General features: G+C 35.0%; 1 protein-coding gene across 1 annotated transcript in view; it reads right to left on the bottom strand.

Annotated features, from left to right (window-relative positions):
- Positions 1-20,937, bottom strand: part of HIPK3 (homeodomain interacting protein kinase 3) — a 93,039-nt gene that overhangs the window by 30,878 nt on the left and 41,224 nt on the right. The window lies entirely within an intron of this gene.

Raw genomic sequence — 20,937 nt, 5'->3', positions numbered from 1 at the left:
TAATTATTTTAACATTTTCATTACTTTTTAAAATGACTTTAAGCAAAATATCCATTGACATAAGAAAATGTTTTACCTCTTTTTCTACTTAAAAATTATAAATATGGTTTTTCGCCTATGCAATTGTGAGTTTTTCTTATACTTTAAGGCCCTCTGTACACATTAACGTCAAATCATACGCTCTCTTTGCATTAATACTCTATCTGTGCCAAAAGAGTTTGATATTCCAAAGTATCTATCAAAGATTCTACAGTTCTAACCTTCATATTTAATGTTAATAAGTTTACCTAGCTTCTCAAATCACAGCAGATTATAAGCAAAAACCTGGAGGAGAGGGAGATGAACTATTCACTATGAAGTAAGAGAAATAAATGATAGCTAAAAGCTTGACAGAAGGAAAGACAAAAAAAAAATTCTCTTAGAGCACAAAATAATGGATAGTAATAGTAATTATTAATTTTAAATAATTAAATTTTAAATGGATAGAAAGTACATAATTCAGAAAACCATTTATCTATCAAAATGGTTAAAATAAGCCTTTTAACACCAAAGGATTACTTTGGTTATGTGTAGTTATATCCACACCCAACTGCTCCTTCATTTCCCTAGAAAGCTGGATAATATCTCAAGTTAAATCTTGACCTAGTCTTTACTTGAATGCTAGCCATAGAATAACAATCAAAATTCTAATCCTAAAGTGATTATAAAAGATATATCAGGGGGCAGCTGTATAGCTCAGTGGAGTGAGAGTCAGGCCTAGAGACAGGAGGTCCTAGGTTCAAACCCGGCCTCAGCCACTTCCCAGCTGTGTGACCCTGGGCAGGTCACTTGACCCCCATTGCCCACCCTTACCACTCTTCCACCTATGAGACAATACACCGAAAGTACAAGGGTTTTAAAAAAAAAAAAAAAGATATATCAAACTCTCTGAAAACTGACTTTTCAAATCCTGGCCACAAGGGAATTACATGCTAAAGCACTCCTTCCCCACCCCACAAATAGTCAATCTTTTTTACAAAAATATGTTACAATATTCCCCAGGCAGAAGCGGTTCCTAAAGTGAATTTTTCCAGGATAAATATTGTAAATTATCTATTATCTGATGTTCTATTAAAATGAACCCTAATTTTATATAGAGTATGATAATGGATATCTTGGCATTTTATTTTAGTAACAAATTTCCATATAGGTTTTCCTAATTTTATGTTATATATATATATATATATATATATATATACACATATAAAAAAGTTATATGATCCACATTCTCCCCCTCCCTTTTTACTTCCTCCCCCCCAAAGCTAACAAGCAATTCAATCTGGATGATACATGTATTATCACGCCAAACATATTTCCATATTTTTCATCTTTGTAACTGAATGATCTTATAAAATCAAAACCCCAAACATATACTCAAATAAACATGTGATAAATCTTGTTTTCATCTGCATTTCTACTCCAAAAGTTCTTTTTCTGGAGGTGGATGGCCACATTCTTTTTCTTAAGTCCCTCAGAACTGTCCTGGATCATTATATTGCTGTTAGTAGCAAAGTCTTATCAGGTTTGATCATTCCACAATATTGTAGATACTGTGTATAATGTTCTCTTGGTACTGCTGATTTCGCTCTACATCAGTTTGCATAGGTCTTCAGCTTCTGTTCATCATTTCTTATAGTACATAAGTATTCCATTACAATCATGTACCAGAATTTGTTCAGCCATTCCCCAATCAAGGGACATCCCTTTAATTTCTGATTCTTTGCCACCAGAAAAAAAGCAGCTATAAATAATTTTATGCAAACAGGTCCTTTCTCATTTTTTTTTAGTTCTTTGGGATACAGACATAGTAGTGGTATTATTGGATCAAAAGGTATACACTGTTTTATAGTCCTTTGGGCTTAATTCCAAATTGCCTGCAAGAATGGTTAGATCAGTTCGCTACTCCACCACCAATTGTATTTGTGTTCCAATTTTGCCACATTCTCTCTTAACATTTATCATTTTCCTTTATAGTCACATTGGTCAATCTGATAGGTGTGAACTGGTACCTTAGAGTTGTTTTACTTTACATTTCTCTAATCAAGAGGGATTTAGAGCATTTTTATCATATTCACAGCTTTAATTTCTTCCTCTGAAAACTGCCCATCCTATCCTTTGACCATTTGTCAATTGGGGAATGATTTGAATTCATATCAATTTGACTTAGTTCTTTATATATCTGAGAAATGAGGCTTTTATCAGAGAAATTTGTTATAAAAATTTTTCTGAGTTTATTGTTTCCCTTCTACTCTTGGTTGCACTGGTTTTATTTGTACAAAACCTCTTTAATTTAATGTAATCAAAATTATTCATTTTATATCTTATAATGTTCTTGTAATGTAATTAATAATTTTTTAATTGTAATGTATATTCTGGTAATCTTGTTTGGTCATAAATTCTTCCCTTCTCCATAGATCTGACAGGTAAGCAATTCCATGTTCTCCCAATTAATTATAATATCACTTCTTATGTTTAAATCATATACCCATTTTGATCTTGGTATAGGGTAGTAATAGTCAAACCTTTTAGAGACCAAATGCTGTGCCCTGCCCCCCTAAAGTCTGCATGCCACACACACCTCTTATCTCAGACAAGGGAGGGAGGAAAAGCTCCCATTGGGCTGCTGTACAGAGGCATGTGAGGCAAGTGGTCCCAGCACTCTGCTCCCCTCCAGCTATGTGCCATGCTATGAGCTCTGCTTCCCTCAAACCTAGCTCCTCTCCAACCTCACCATGGGAATCACTTTTACCACAGGCTCAACAGGCTACTATCTGCATCACACCCAGCATGTGAGCCGTCCCTCCCCCCAGTTCCTTACCCCAGACAGGAGAGGGAAGAAGCGCTCCCATTGGGCTGCTGGGCAGATGATAAGAGAAATGTCCTAAGTCACATAGAGAGGGGAAGGGAACAGTTCTGCCCCAAGTCCCTCTGCCTTTGTAGTAATGAACCACCATGGGCATAGGTTATAAGATACTGATTTAAACATAATTTTTGCCAAAGTATAATGAAAATGGATATTGATTAGTTAACTTGAGATATGGGCCAAAAGTACCTTAAGAATCATGAAGAAATGTTAAAATTACTTTTCTAGCACTTTTAATGTAGGAATCTTAACTTTCTTTATCTCATGGACCCCTTAGTATAGAGAAGCTTACATAACTCAGAATCATGTTTTGTTTTTTAAATCACGCAAAATATATTTCCATATTGGCTATATTGGACATGAGAAGCAAGAAAAACAAAGTGAAAAAAATCAAGCTTCAGTCTGTATTCATACTCCATCAGTTCTTTCTCTGGAGGTAAATACTATTTTTTGTCATGTCTTCTATTTCCAATGTATCTACCACTTTAAATCTATAATGCTGAACAGAATAAAACTTTGTAAAGTCTTAGGGAGAATAATGATGCAAGGTTATGAGCAATATTGATTCATATGAAGGTATAGAAGCAATAAAGGGAAAAGCCAAGTCTATAAAAAAACAATAAAATCGTACAACTAATCATATCTAGAACATTTAAGAAAGGAGATAATGAAATATACAAAAACCAATCATTTGCTAAATGAATGAAAAAAAGCATTTTTTGTGCACTTACTGTACAAAGCACAGTGCAAAGGGCTGAACACACAAATAAAAAAGTAGGATAGTCCTGGTATTTAGGGCAGTTACTTTCTAATGGAGAAAATATCTATAGAAGGCTTCAGCTGCAAGTGAGATAGAAAAGATCTCACTGTTCTTAGAATTCTTAAGAGTTCACTAGCAAAGCAGATGTTACTTTAACTTTAATGTCATTTCCAATGTCAAAATCATTATCAGTTTCCAATAATGAACTCAAGCCATCTCAAGCCATCTGAAAGTGCCAGGAACTTTGGAGGTTTGATCTCTTTGTACTGGGTCTTCAATGGCTTTGGCTATAGATTCTGCAGGAATAGCTGCCAAGCAGGAAGTAGCTTCCTCAGGTGGTAGTGCGAGTACTGTATGGGAAATATTGTTATTCCCAAGTTTCATGGGTTAGTATTCCTGTCAGAGGGGATGTGGTAATTAGGTGGTAGAGGTGGCTTGACTTGCCTGGCACATGATGCCATCTGTCATTCCCAGTATGGACTCAAGTCATGGAATACCACAGACTATAAAGAATTCAAGCTGTGGGTCACTCAAAGAGTTCTGGAGACTAGCAGTATCAGACATGAACAGAATGCAGCATATTATAAATGAAGAATTGCTCAGGGGAAGCTGCAGAAAGAATATCATAATAAAAATGTATGAGGAATGGAAAAGGCATAGTCCTGTTATATAAAAAGGATAACTGATCATGAGGCCTTGTGCTATGTGGCACCCACACAGCATCAAGCCATCTTGAAGTTCCCCACATGTTGTGGATTCCTGGTGGGGGAATTTTTGTTGATATATGGAATACCCTCAGCCCAGGATAAAAAAGGTTATGTGGCTTATAATGTGCACCTTTCAAAGTGCCAGCACTAATTAGGTCGATGCAAATCCTTTGAAGTAATTTAGTGTATATCATAGAAGAGAAGCCTCTTCTAAATCAGCAGTCACTGAGAGGAATAATTTTTTTAAATGTAACAATTTTGTTTTTATCTTTTTTTGGTGGGGTGTAGAAAGAAATCTGGCACAAACATAAATAAGTATGACATAAGGGAGAATGTGGTAAGGGCAAAGGAAAGATCCAGATAAAATACTATAAGAATGTGAGAAAAAAACACTGCAGCTAGAAGGATCAGAGAAGAATTATAAGACTTTGTCCACAGCTGGAAGGGACCTCAAGAGAACATCACATTTCAATCCCTTCATTTTATAAAGGAAATGGCAGGGGCAGCTGAATGGTTCAGTGGATTGAGAGCCAGGCCTGGGTTCAAATCTGGCCTCAAGACATATCCTAGCTGTGTAACCCCGGACAAGTCATTTAATCCCCATTGCCTAGCCCTTACTACTCTTCTGCTTTGGAACCAGTACACAGTATTGATTCTCAGGTGGAAGGTATGGGTTTAAAAAAAAAAAAAAAAGGAAATGGGACCTAAAGAGGTGGCTTACCCAAAGTCACAAGGAAGAGATGGCATCTGGACACCTTAAAAGATTCACTTATGGCAGGGCATCACAAATTTGCGTGACCCCTACTTGGAAAATATAATTATTTTCCCCAAAGATTCATCATTGCTGGTCATCTAATAAAGCTTTACACAGGATCTGGCCAGGATTTACATAACAATAAATAGAAATTCATTTCTAAAACAGTGTTTTATAAAATTTATCCAACTATTAAATGATCATTTATGGAAATGTGATTTGGAAGCATTTATGGAAACATTATCCTATGATCCAAAATGATCTAGTATTAGTTAAAACTACCAACTTGTCTAACTTGTGACTATTCACAAAGACCACAGCAAAGAGATATTATAAAAGTACCCAAGCCAATGTTCATTCCCCTAAATGCCCCTTTGGTTTTCAGATCTAATTATTTTCCACTTCTCAAATTTGTTATTCATTATTAAAAATTTCTAAATACCTTTTGCTTATATTTTCCTCTTTCCAAGTAATGCATTTATTTTACCTCTACTATTGAAATAAGAACTACTCTATCTATAGGAAATCTTTGCTGTCTATAATAAGCCATGTAACTAAGTATCTTTTTCAACAGCTTGGTGTCATGCTAGAAGCAAGCCACATCACACTGAAACAGGTAGGTAGCTTTAATTAGGCCACTGCACCACACTGCACAAAATTTATTCACATATGACTTGACTTCCTCCAAGTTCCTAAGTGACTATAAAACAAATTAGAATTAGAAAATTATTCTGCTCCAAAATACCAATCTCAGTTCCCAGAAGCACATTAAGATGCTCAGACAAACAGAAGTTAGATGTCAGCCTAGGTTCAATTCATGACTAGATGGCAAAATCATTTTTTTTTAAATCTTATTTAATTAATTTAGAATATTTTCCCATTGTTAACAAGATTCATGTTCTTTCCCTCCTCTTCCTCCTCCCCCCACCTCCATAGCTGACACACAATTCTTTTACATGTGTCATTGATCAAGACCTATTTCCATAATATTGATATTTGCACTAGGGTGACTGTTTAGAGTCTCCATCCCCAATCATATCCCCATCAACCCATGTGATTAAGCAATTGTTTTTCTTCTGTGTTTCTACTCCCACAGTTCTTTCTCTGGATGTAGATAGTTTTCTTTCTCCTAAGTCCCTCAGAGTTGTCCTGGATCATTGCATTGCTGCTAGTACAGAAGTCCATTACATTCGATTGTACCACAGTGTATCAGTCTCTGTGAACAATGTTCTCCTGGTTCTGCTCCTTTCACTCTGCATCAGTTCCTGGAGGTCTTTCCAGTTCACATGGAATTCCTCCAGTTCATTATTCCTTTGAGTAAAATAGTATTCCATCACTAGCAGATACCACAATTTGTTCAGCCATTCCCCAATCGAAGGACAACCCCTCATTTTCCAATTTTTTGCCACCACAAAGAGTACGGGTATAAATATTTTTGTACAAGTCTTTATCCCTATTATCTCTTTGGGGTACAAACCCAGCAGTGGTATGGCTGGATCAAAAGGCAGACAGTCTTTTAAAGCCTTTTGGGCATAGTTCCAAATTGCTATCCAGAATGATTGGATCAATTCACAACTCCACCAGCAATGCATTAATGTCTCAATTGGCAAAATAATTTTTTATTTCACTTTTGCCCACTAATGGAATAGGAGAGCATACCTTGTCGTATAAAATGTGTTCTAAATTAACAGTATCTTTCTCTTCTGGGGAAGAGGGCCTTGAGAGTTTTCATTATTTGATTTTGTACAGTCGAATAATAATTCCTGAAGTAAACCTTACAATGATCTTTATCTTCATGAGAGTTCTGAACCACCCGATATCAGAACAAGAATTCCTTCCATAAAACAACCAACAAAGTGTTCAATCAGCTTTTAAAGCCTTCCAATGAGGGAGAATCCATCATCTCATGAGGTAGGTAATAGTTCTTTGGGCTTTTCTTTACACCAAGTCTAAACTTATGTCTCTTTAACTTTTCTCTATTACCTCTAGTTCTACTCTCTGGCAACAAGCAAAACAAATAAAATCCTCTTCCACATATTTGAAGACTAAAATTATTATGTCTCCCCCTAAGTGTCCTGGTTTCTAGACAAAAAAATTTATAACACATTATCTCAACTTCCTTTACCATCCGGACTGTCCTTCTTGAGATGTTCTCCAGTTTATTAATAGCCTTTCTAAAATGTGGCACCTATAACTGAACTTAATATTCCTGATGAGGGCTAACACAGACTATCATAAGATCATCACCTACCCAGGACTGAACTTTTTGCTTACCTAAATACAGGTAAAACTATCTACCATATCACATCAGTCACTCATATTAAGCTTACAGACTATTTAAAACACCCTTATCTTTAAAACTGCCAATCATCTCTGGTCCCCCACAAACAGTATACTTGTGAAGCTGACTTTCTATACGTCCAAATATAAAATCAGCTAATCAATATTATTCTACTGGCCAGGAACTGCACTAAGTACTAGGGATACAAATATATTAAATGAAACAATCCCTATACACAAGGACTCTACATGTAACAGGAAAGACAAGTAGATCTATAAAGCACAGATAGGATAAATGCAAGGGGGCCCAGGAAAGTCTTCATATTGAAAGGAAGACTTCTACTGCATTTTGAAGAGAAGGCAGGCGTGAGAAGAAAGACATGCTAGAAAAGGAAGACAGTCAGGTAGAAAGACAAAAGCAATACAATCTCTGACATTAAAACAGAGGAAACAACTGAGGCAAACAGTTGAAGAAACTGAGGCAAACAGAAGTTAAGTGACTTGCCCAAGGTCACACAACCAGTAAGGATTTGTATTTTTGTAAGGAGGCATTGTATTCTGTTCCTAATTCCAGACCTAACACTTGTGCATGGTGGGGCCACCAAGCAGCCTCAAGAGAATTGCTGTCATGCATTAGGAATTAATGATAAACATTAAATTAAATAAGGTCAGTAGCCAAGTTAAAACTGACTTTTCTTTCAAAATATATCTTAATTAACAGGATGATTTTAGAAAGAGCTGGAAAGATTTATGAACTGAAGCAGAGTGAAATAAGCAGATAACCCTAGGGAAGTCACTTAACACTGTTTGCATTAATTTTCTCATCTGCAAAATGAGCTAGAGAAGGAAATGGCAAACCACTCTAGTATCTTTACCAAGAAAACCTCAAACAGGTCACAAAGAGTTGAATACAAATGAAACAACTAAACAAAAACCCTTGAGGGGTTAAACTGGCAAAAAAGACAAAAAGATAGAAATTATCTGTGATTGAAGAGCTGCTGGGAGACAGGATCACATTCTAGAAAGTAATTTGTAATTATACTTAAAAAATGATTGAGGGGGCAGCTGGGTAGCTCAGTGGAGTGAGAGTCAGGCCTAGAGACGGGAGGTCCTAGGTTCAAACCCGGCCTCAGCCACTTCCCAGCTGTGTGACCCTGGGCAAGTCACTTGACCCCCATTGCCCACCCTTACCAATCTTCCACCTATGAGACAATACACCAAAGTACAAGGGTTTAAAAAAAAATGATTGAAAGCCCATACCCTACAGTCAGAACTTTTTGTGGTTAACAAAGAACTAAAAATAAAGTAGGTACTCACTGATTGGAGAGTGGTTAAACAAATTGTAGTACACGAAGTCAATAAATTATTACTGCACTATAAGAAAGAATAAATAGGGGGCAGCTGGGTAGCTCAGTAGATTGAGAGCCAGGCCTAGAGACGGGAGGTCCTAGGTTCAAATCTGGTCTCAAGACACTTCCTAGCTGTGTGACCCTGGGCAATTCACTTAACCCCCATTGCCTAGCCCTTACCACTCTTCTGCCTTGACTCCAAGATGGAAGGTAATGGTTTAAAAAAAAAAAAGAAAGAAAAAGAAAGAAAGAAAGAAAGAATAAATATATACAATTTGAAGATGCACGTGAAAATATAAAAAGTGATATAAATAGAAGCAAACTGAAGCAGGAAAACAATGTGCAAAATAACAATGACATAAACAGAAAGAATAAAAGAAAACTGAAAACTGTGACCAGGCTTGGCTCCAAGGAAAAGATGAAAAAATGTCACTTCCTCTTTTTCCTAGGGAAATGAGGGGGTATGTACACAGAACGGGTGTGGAAAGTTATATGGGCTATTATTATATACACTGTCAATGTATTGGCTAGTTTTATGGATTTTTTTAAATGTGTATTACACTTGCAATAATTTAGTTTAAGATTCTATTCTTTTGATTTAACTTTGCAAAATCTCACACTGAGGGGTAAAAAAAATAATATAGTAGGGTTAAGAGCCCAAAAGGGATCTTTGTGCCAAGGTTCCAGGTTTCAAGATGTCCATCCTTTGGGGAAATAGAGGCTACTGTGCTTTGGACAATTATTTTTAACCAGAGGACTATTTTATTTCTGATTTATCTTACTAGATCAATAAAGTTCTTCATTTTTTTCAGAGAACAAAAAAAAATTATTACAAAGAAAGGCATGCTAGGGAAAGAAATAAGAAATATGTTCAGGAAATAATTTAAGAAGAGACAACCAGAAGGAGATCCAAACAGAAGGACAGCTTTGAGATTTACATATGGAATTTATTGTAAAGAGAAAAATTAAGTAGCATATAACAGTCATAGCTTTACATATAAAGCTTTTTTTCCATTTCTAATTTGTATTTGGAATGCTATTATATTTCATGTTTAAGTTCAAACTAAGAAAATGAAATAAAGAAAAAGGGATAGCATTCTAGAAATAATATTTAACAAGTGCCAGTCAACTGAGTATTGTTACTAAATCAAAAGACACAATTATTTCAATTTTTAAAGCATGAAAATGTTATTAACAAATAACAGAAAAAAATCGAAACTAAGTCTAATCAGTTATATTTGTTCCCTCTTCTAAAAAAAATTACTGACCTAAGTTAGCTCAACAGAATTATATTAAAAAAAGCACAACACAAACTGTGATTCTTTTGTGCAGATTCTGAATAGTTTTCATATTTATAGGTTAAAATTGTAGCATTACTAAAAGTCATCAAATACTTGTAAATAAACATTATTGAAACATTAAGCTACCATTTTAGCATGCCTTTTAAGTTTATACAATTTTTTTAAAGTATCTATCCACAAGATCAAAAATTTAGTAACATTTTTCAGTTATGCTTTACTGGACTACAACTCTACCATTGGTAGATATTAGCGTGATTTTCTTCTCTTCTCTTTAGAAGATATATATTTTGATTTTAAAACTAGTCAGATATAATTTTTAAAAGTAAATATGCTGATTTTATAACAACCCTATTTGACATTTTAATTAAATGTTTTCATGACTCAAACATTTCTTCATAAAGTTTTTTTTTACATTAGATATATTGCATTCTTAAAAACCTTTAGATAAAACATCCTATTCTGAGAGCTACTGTGATCCCAAGAAAGACTAACAGAACCAATCTTACTCAAGGATAAGTCAAATAAAAGGCATTTACTATCACATGCCAAGTACTAAGTGCAAAGCAATGAGGCTAGAAAGTCAAAATATAATTCCTGTTATCAAGGAGCTCATGATCTAATGGAAGAGTAAACATACAAATGATGTTCAAACAAGATATGAACAGGGTAAACTTGGTATGAATATCAAAGGGAAGGCACTAGCATTGAGACAGACAAAAACTGCTTGCAGATTGAAGAATTCTAGCTGAAGACCTAAAGGAAGTTAGAAGACAAAGATGAGCAGAGATTAACAGGCATGCAGTGCAGTCAGTAAAAATACTAAGTCAGGAGATGAAGTGTCTTATGAGAATAACAGCAAAGAAACCAGTGTCACTAGAAGGCAGACTAAATGTAAGGGAGTAACGTATAAAAAAACTAAAATAGTAGGAAGGGACCAGGTTTAAATTTTATTTTGGAAACAGAAGGAAACCACTAGTGTTTATTGATTTGTGGGGATAATATGGTCAGACCTGTGTTTTAGAAAGATCACTTTGATAAGTGGGTAGAAGATTAGAATGGGGAGAGACTTGGGGCATGTAAGCCAAGCAGAATTCTACAGCAATAATCTAGGGGTGAGGTGATAAGAGCCTGTACCAAGGTAGCAGCAGTGTTGGAGGAGAGAAAGGGGCTTATATAAAGTGATATCAGAAGCATACAATCAACAAAATCTGCCAACTGCCTGGATAATAGTGATAAGAGAAAGTAAAAAGGGAAGGATAATAACTAGGTTGTGAAAAATAATCTGAGCAACAGCGGCTAAAGCTTCTTTATTCTGTAGTGAGTACACTTCAAATGCAATGACCAGATCCAGTAAACATGCATTAACTACTTATTGGATAATGCTGTGTTTGATAATATGTTTCATTAAAGAGAGTGGAGCTAGAGTTCCACACAGAGAATAATCTGAGGAGTGAGGAGGAAGAAAAAGGGAAAGAGGTGAGCCCCAGAACTTTATTTATAAAGATACATAATTTGCCAAAAATAGAGCTGCTGAGTTTTTTTTGTTTTAGCAGTTCTTAAAAGGTTAATCATAAAGTTGAAAAATACTACATATTACTTTGTGTAGTTACAAGGTTGTTATGTCACCGAAAATCAGATATCTACCAATCCAAAAATTAAGTTCCTTTTTTCACAGCTGGTTTCACAACTTAAAGGCATAAGACAACTCATATATTAGATTAATTAATTGTACAAAAGCATATGAAAATTTAATCTATTTGAAAAGGCTGATAAACAGGAAAATGCAAACACAAACACATTATAGCACAACCCATGTATATATTATTACATACTAAATAAAATCAGTAAGAGCTTAATAAATGCATAGTGTAGGGCAATGAACTAGAAGTCCTGGAGAAGGGATGAAGATTAGATAAAGCAGTCCCTGTCATCATAAAACTTACATATAAAACCATATAATATAACTACAATAGTTTCAAAATAAAGAGCAAGAGCTATAAGGCTCTAAAAGTGTGATAGAAGAAAGGCTATAAACTACAAAATAACATCACTATTAATATAAAAATTTCAAAATCTGTTCACTGAAGTGAATGGAAATAGGCAGCTATAAATACATCTCTTCCCTCAGGGAAACATTCTTTTAAAAAAAAAAAGACAATCTCAGTATTAAAATTAATTTGTTGAAGGAAGCCAGATGGCTCACTGACTTAGATCCAGAGAAAGGAAGTCCTGGTTTCAAATTGGACCTCAGACACTTCCTAGTGCCTAGGCCCTAGCTCTTTCTGCTCTTCTGCTTTGGAACCAATACACAGTTTTGATTCTAAGATTAAAGGTAAGGATTAAAAAAAATGAATTTCTCTTACCAAACTGAAAATACATTTTTTAATCTTTCAAATTTTTAAACCATCAACTGTGAAACCAATTCAGTTCAGATCAGAACATATCTTAACCAGAACACATCACCTGAGAGGCATTAGTGAGTCTTATATGTAATATACATTCTAAGACAGGAAGACCTCTCAATAAATCACCCCAGGAGGCAACATTGCACACATATATATGCCCCTCCAAATAGATCGTTTCACACCTAAAACCATCTTTCAGTCTTCAGGCAGCCAAAATATCCAATAACTTTTTCCTCAGGTCTAACTTACCATATGAGGACAAATGCTGATCAACCCCAAACCACATTGCTGATAATGACAGACAAGGATTTAAATAAAAAAGTGCACTGTACTTCAAGTCAAAAAGTGGATGACAATTTGGTTCTCCCACTCAAGTCAGATGCTTAGAACTCAGAAATTCATTTCCCTTAAAAACCACTAGAATTGGGGGGCAGCTGGGAAGCTCAGTAGATTGAGAGCCAGGCCTAGAGATGGGAGGTTTTAGGTTCAAATCTGACCTCAGACACTTCCCAGCTGTGTGACCCTGGGCAAGTCACTTGACCCCCATTGCCCACCCTTACCACTCTTCTGCCTTGGAGCCAATACATAGTATTGACTCCAAGATGGAAGGTAAGGGTTTAAAAAAAAAAACAACATTATAATTGGTAGGCATGTATCCCACAAAAGCCTATTTTGCCTATAATCTAAAAGTTGTACCATATATTTAAAATGTTTTTAACCTTGATTTATTAATATACAAAATTTAAACAAATAGAACAAAAAATTGTTAAAGTTAGACATAAATGATTCATATCTATCTCGAATGCCACTGCTTGAGGGAAAAAAACTAATCTATATGTCATTTAATATATTTCAATACTCTAAGTGGTCTGTGATTTCACTAATGTTCATAGTCCTAATACTGGAGGTGAATTAGACAGTCAGCTAGTATTTACTAAGTGCCTCCTATGTGTCAGACACTATCCTAAATGAGGGCTTCTTCTCTTATCCATGTCTTCCCATAAATAACCATCTAGGGGTTTATTCCGAGAGATCTCTTGATATTATGAGAACACCACCTGATATTATGAGAACTGCAGTAGAGTATACTCATCAGTCACTATTAGTTATATTTGCATCTGCATGCGTATTTCGGCTTTTTCAATACTTTTACCTTGACTATTGTTGATAGCCTTCAAATTTGTGTCTCTGCCTCAAATATCTCCCCATTCAATCTATTTCAAACACAGTTGCCAAAGTGACTTTCCTTTAAAAAAAATATGAAAATAAAAACAAACTAATTTATTTTTAGATAATTTAAAATCTCTCCCTCCTTCTACTTCCTCACTTATCCCTTCCACCAAAAAATCATCATAAATAAGCATGGTCTAGCAAACCTATGCCCCAAATTGCATGTATGTCTGTCTCTGCATTTTAAATAAATCTCTTCTCCAGCAGTTGATAAACAGAATGCTTCATCTTTAGATCTCTAATCTAGTAGTTTATCATTGCATTGACCAGATTTCTATAGTCTTTCAAAGTTGTCTTTTTCCATAATGCTGTCACTGTATAAATTGCAATAATTCAGAGAAGACGTCTTTTCTCAGTTTCCTATTAAAACTGCATTTTATCATTTCTTGTACAGCAAAAAAAGATTCCATTATATGCAGCTATCGGAATTTGTTTATGTATTACCCAACAGGAAGACAGTCTCTTAAGTTTCCAATTTGGGGTTAGTACAGAAAAAACTGCTATAAGTATTTTTGTACTTATGAGTTCTTTTCCTCCTCCTCCTTTGATCTCTCTGGGGTCTAGGCCTTGAAGTAGAAGCACTAGGTCAAAAGGTAGGCATTAGTTAGTGATTTTTCTGGTACACAAGTAGGGACTCTTGGTCAGATATGAGTTAGATTAGCCAATTTCAAATTCTATGACAGTTAAGAAATTGCAGATTTCAAAGAACAATGAATTAAAACTAGCTAGCTGCTAATTACCAAAGAATTTGTGTTACTTAACATACTTGGGAATATGCTAAGGAGAATTTCTGTCTTATTTGCAATGTCAAGCAGTGTAACAAATTAAAAACATGCTTATAGTATTCCTCTTTTGTTAATGAAAAAGGAAATCTTTTTGAAACACTTGTTACACCAAAAGAATAGAAATCATACCATCACATAACATCAAAATGTTTTTCATTTAATCAGTATAAATGTAACAATTCTTTAAATTTAAGTGGATTTGGTTTTGATGTTTATTTTAAATTTTTCCCAGTATTTTCTGACATTTTGAAATAAAATCAACATCTAGGCCTCAGACTTGGCATTTCTTAAAATACAATTTTAACTACAAACTAACTATATTACAACAACAACAAAAAAATACTACACAGCAATGTTATCTGTTAAGCATACTAGTAGTAATGCAAACTAAAAGCCCATTAAAGGGAGAGTAGAAAATGTTAACTGCCACTTCAAAAAAACAAAACAAAACAAAACAAGAAAACCTAACTAAAATGTCAACTGAAAAACCTAGAAAGGTATGAATTTAACATTATATGCCCGTATGTAATTTTTAGCCAAAGCCAGAAAAGTTAGACAAGATAACTTTAAACAGATACAACTCACTAATGGCTAGGAAATATTTTCCCAAAACAGGGAATAAAGAGGCTCTGTTATTTTTGCAGATAGCACTATTAACTGCATTTTATCTACCAGTAAAAGGCAATAAATCTACCCCTACTGAATACTCTATGCTATTAGAATTGATCATAGAGGGAAAAAATAATAGCTGATATAGCTGAGGTTTGCAAAACATTTTATATAATCTCAATTGGTTTTTCTCAACATAAGAATTTTGGAGCTAAAAGAGATATATAGTGGCTCGACCAAGGTTCCTACAACAAGAACAAACGAAAAGTTTTTTTAAACTCTATTTAAAACTTGTTGGCTCCAAGTAAGTGACAAAAAAGAACATTGTAGATGGCGAAAGCAGTCTACGAGGAGAAAATATCTATTCTCTGAGTTCCAAAAACATCACAGCTCAAAACCACCAGAGAATTTTTATCCAGGCCCTGGCTACCCTCAAAAGAAGGAAAATGAGTACACAGTGAAATAAAATCACAGGTATCAATTCACAAAAATATTGATTGAATTTAAACAGCAACATAGGCAGTGCAAATTTCATTGGGTCTAGTTTTCTTAAGTTCTATTTCTTCCCTGGAAACTCTGGCTTTGTATTCATGGCACTTGAATAAATAAGTGCTGTCAAAACCCAAACATGACAAAGCAGGAAAGACAACAAATCAACCCACACCAGTTAACAGAAAACAGTATTTTGGAAAACAGCTGTTCGCAAATATGGAGAATGAATTTACTAACATTCTTTTCAAACCAAAAATTATACAGTTACATTATCAATGCTTTACAATTCAAAACTGAACTGAAACAGGATGTAGTAGAAAAAGCACATGACTTAAAAAAGAGCAAACTGAGGTCTGAGTCCTGGCTCTGCAACTAGTCAGACTTATATCTCCTAGGGCAAGTTGCTCTCTGGTTTGCAACATGGGATCACACATTTAGAGCTGAAAGGTACCTCATGTCATCTAATCCAACTCTCTAATTCTGCAGATGAGGAAACTGAGGTTCCTCAGAGGTGAAATGCCTCTCCCAGTTTCACTTGGATATTAAATAGTTTAATTTCAAGCCCAAGGATCCTCTGATTCCAAATCCAGCACTTTCCCACTATCCCAGACATCTTCTCTCTCAACTGTTTTTTCCCTGATTCCAGCAATGCACAATAGTCAAATTAAACTTATAACAAGCTCTAGTCATATCAATCCACAGTCAGCCTGCCAACTGTTATATTCATAATCTGGGAAGTGATGGATGCCACCTTGAATGACAGGGAAGGCAGTTGGAAGACATGGAATGTTCCCAGGTGCCATGAGCCAGGGCCCCACGATATAAATACCCCTGACAGCCACTTTGGAGGCGGTCTCTATGGGCTCTGGAGGTCTCTGGATTGGGAAAAATCTCTGAGTGGGTGGTAAACGGAGGGAGGGAGGTCTATGAAGAAGAGGGTAGGAATAGATCTGAATATTTCCTGAAAGACTGTGAGAGCTAGTGCATCACCAAACACTGGTAGTGAGAAAACTGAGAGAATAAGATCACCAACACAGCTGCATCAGTAGCTTCCCTATTCTCTGGCTTGGCTGTGGCCAGGCTGGGCTAGAGGTAGGGGAGAGAGTAAAGTGCCAGCTTCCACCTGATTGATAGCCTCCAGTCCTGATTGTCAACTAGTTATAGATAATAGGTTGATGGGGTCTCCAATCTCCAATCCACGTCCTGTTTATCCTTTCCCTGATTTTAGATAAAGAGAGTTTAACAAGTACCTTCCTTAGTGGTCTTTATATTACAACCGTTGGGGAGTCAATGCAGTTATATATCAAACGTAATCCAAAGCAAATCAACAGCCCTATACTAATCTATCCAACCTCAGTTTGGACCTGGAAAGATTATCCATCTATCTAACCTCTCAAGGGTCCTCCCTGGGCAACTGTTAAGAGAGAAAGGGAAAATTATAACAACTGTCAAGGGTGATAAGAGTTGGTGTTCTTCCATCACCTGCAGCTGAGGAGAATACAAATAGATACATTTCACATCATTGTATATCTATATCTCCTTAGGACCCCCTTTTGTTTATAACACAACCAATGTTTTGACACTCTTTAGTCTTGCATCAAGACCCTTGGTGCTCTGACTCCAAATAAACTTTTTGGCAGACTCCTTCCCCTACATACATCTCAGACTACAACTAAATTGGACCACTGGTCATTCTCTGAACATATTTTGCATTTCAATCTTGTCATTTTTCTTACACTATTCAAACCTACCCTCTTTTCCCCATTCAGTTTTCTTTAATCTTCTGGTGGAAGTGATATTTGCTCGTTTTGAATTCCTATAGCCACTTATTATGGCCCTTACCACATAATCCTTATATTTACACAACTTTCTAGCTATATTTTATTAGTTTATATCTCTAACACCAAAGACTATCATCTTTTTATCATGAATAATTAGCCCAAAATAGGCAACTTGATAGATACTTAATGATCATAAAGAGTATTGAAATGTATTGTAAATACATGTGAAGTATTTTCAACTTTGCAGTAGCTACCACCTCTTTTATAATCCAATGTTAAATTCAGAAGAAGAAATTACCATGGGAAGAAGTAGTTAGAGAAGCTTGATTCATGGAAGCAGCAGAGATAACTGTTCTGTGCTTTTAATATTAAGAACCCAAAAGATTACACATTACAAAAGATTAAATATAATAAATTAGGAATGATTTGTGGCTTTCTCTAATGGACTACATGCTTCTATAATTCCTGGAATAGTCTTGACATCTTTGTCTGATGGCTGTACAGCTGAGAGCAATACTACATACAACGTATCTAGAAACCTACTGTATCACAAATGCCCCTATTGCTGTCTTCATGGCTAAAAGGAGATGTGATCACTGGGGCTAGAGAGATGAGAGTTTTCCTCACCAATAAAATTAAATGATGAATCTAGATTTCTGAAATCTCTTGCAGCTCTAAAAGTTTGATTTAAATGACCCTAAAACAAAGAGCTATCTACCTAACATCTGACTTGAAAATGACTAATGTTTCTTGGAAACCAGAGTCAGCACTGTTTTGTGTTATGGATAACAGAGCAGGACTTAAGAGTAAAGAAATCCTGGATCCAAATCCTGCCACTATATTTATTAGCTAACAAGTAACTTAACTTTTACATGCCTCAGAATTCAACAGGATGATTTAGAGTGGCAGAACAGCTTGGGATTTATTTCTGTTGGTAGAAGGAATTCCCACACTGGGATTTCTTCAGCTAATAACAAAAGATATTTTACTGTGTCTTCAGGTTCTAAAACCCCAGTCATCAGAACACATTATGTATTCAAAACATAATAGAAATCCAGATGTTTTCTTTGCATGTATTCATAACAAAAAGGAATTTAAGTGAAAAATAAAACATTTTATGATGATTGGCATACAGACCACATAACACTTTACCAAATTATTCCAGTGCCGGTTCTCTCAATTGCTATTATTTTCCAACATATTCTTACAGCAGAGTATATTAAAACAAAACATCAACTGCAACTTTTTCTATTCGGCATTTATAAAAGATGTGTTACTTTACTTTCTTTGACTTTTACCTTGCAAAGAATTTCCCAGACGCAGACCATCCATATTAATATACAGAAAATGATGGTATAAACTAATTCTGAGTTGAGCATCCTTCCCCAATGCTTCTTTAAAACAGCTGATGCGCTTTTTGTGGTGGCAAAAAAATTGGAAAATAAAAAGATGTCCCTTAATTGGGGAATGGCTAAACAAATTGTGGTATATAATGGTGATGGAATACTATTGCACTACAAGGATTGATGACCTGCTGGATTTCCATGAGAACTGGAAAGACCTACATGAACTGATGTGGAGTGAAATAAGCAGAACATTACACACAGTGATTGAAACATTGTGGAACAATCAAATGTAATTACTTTGCTACTAAAAGCAATGCAATGATCCAGGACAATGCTGAGGGACTTGTGAGAAAGAATGCTATCCACATCAAGAGAAAGAACTGTGGGAGCAGAAATCTAGAAGAAAACATATGATTTATCATATTTGTTTATATGTATTTGTGGGGTTTGGGCTATAAAAGATTACTCTATTACAACATGAATAATATGGAAATAGGATAAGAGTGATAATATATGTAAAACCCAGTGAAATTGCTTGTCCACTACAGGAGGAGGGAGGGAGACAAGAAGCATCATACAAACATGGAAAAAAATTAAAAAATAAAATTTTAATTTAAAAAAATAGCTAAGATGTCACTCCTTCTACAAATGTTAAGTAGAGAGCCACAAGAATTCTACTCCAATTCCTCATCATGCCATGAGTATAAACAAAAGTTCTCCAAGTTCTAGCTGTGGTCAGCAAAGGTCATCTCCAAGTACTGGTCCAGAGACCAGTCCTACATAATTTCAGAAAAGCTAGAAAGTTAGCTGCCATATATTGAAGTTTTTGGCCAAAAGAATTCATGAATACACTTGCCACAAGAGTATCTGCTATCAATATTCTCTCTCTCTAGCAACAGAGCTGTAAACCAAACTGGGAAAATTATAAAAACTTGTTTAAATCAAGTCACTTTTAGCTATACTAGACCAGTTGGCCACACAATTACATTTCAGCTTTCCCTAAGTAAAACAGAAGGGAACTGGAAACAGAAAATATTCAGAACATTTTGGAAAAAAGTCATGAGAATTTTAAGTAATACTTCAATTACAAAGCTTCCTACCACAGGCCTAATTTAAGAGACTGGTAAGACAGGAGAAAAAACTTTCTTCTCTCCTCATATGTTAAATATTTGGAGCCGTTATCAGGACCATGTTACAAACATATAAAAGTTGCTGAATACATAAGGGGCACACAACATTATTCTGATTATTCAAAAATAGTATTCAAATAATTTATTTGACTTGCGTTTGCATTCTCTCCAAGTAGAAAGGCCTAGCCAAGGACCAATGATATCCAAAGACCTACTTATACCAAAAAATGATGCCCTATATACTTAATTACTACTAATCTTAGGTCACTGATTTACATTGAATAGAACATACACAAAAGTGAACAGGTACTCAGGAATGGAAGGACCATGACATCAAACTCCCTGAGGCACAGATCATAACAATACAGTATTTTTAAAAGTAGTTTAAAGAGGAAATCCAATTCATAACCTTACTTTAAAAGCCAGGAATCTTTTTGAAAAGAAATCTTGACCCTGACAAATTTTTATCAGCTTGATTCTGAAATAATCAATATATAAATATTAAGTGATTACTATTTCAGGTCCTATGCTAAATGTTATGTTACAAAGAATGAATTGATCACCAGGTCAAATACAGTAGATAAGACTGTTACCAAATTGAAGCACATAACTTTTAATTCTGTTCACAAACTCCAAAGTGGAAAGTGACAACTGCTATCAGTTATAATCACTATAGTAGGTGATTTTCCTTCACCAAATTTAGAAGAATATATTTTATGAAAGATGTTTGTATGTAATAACAAAATATATCAAAGATAATCTTTAAAAATACCAAATGTACTTAGTCTATACTAAAATTATTAAAAAGAAATCTGTCCCAAGGTCATATAAGTCTTGAGTGAAATATATAAAAGGCAATTTTAACCATCTATGCCTTTTTCACTGTATACAGATTGTGTCTGTAGATCTTTCTATGAGAAACTGGCATTCTAATACTGGTCCCCATTAATTAATTGTGCCACTCAGAATAAATCATCTGGTTCTACCACTATTTGTGTAAGTATACATAAACATATATAGAACATGACATATTCTGAGTACCAATTCTTCTGCACTTGAGATTTTCTTCTACAATAGATAAATATTATATTAATCTCAGGAAAAGA

Source organism: Gracilinanus agilis, chromosome 6 (genome assembly GCF_016433145.1).
Source record: "Gracilinanus agilis isolate LMUSP501 chromosome 6, AgileGrace, whole genome shotgun sequence".
In the NCBI taxonomy this organism is placed as follows: Eukaryota; Metazoa; Chordata; class Mammalia; order Didelphimorphia; family Didelphidae; genus Gracilinanus; species Gracilinanus agilis.
Note: the sequence above shows the minus strand (reverse complement) of the source record. Positions and strands in the feature narration are given on the sequence as shown.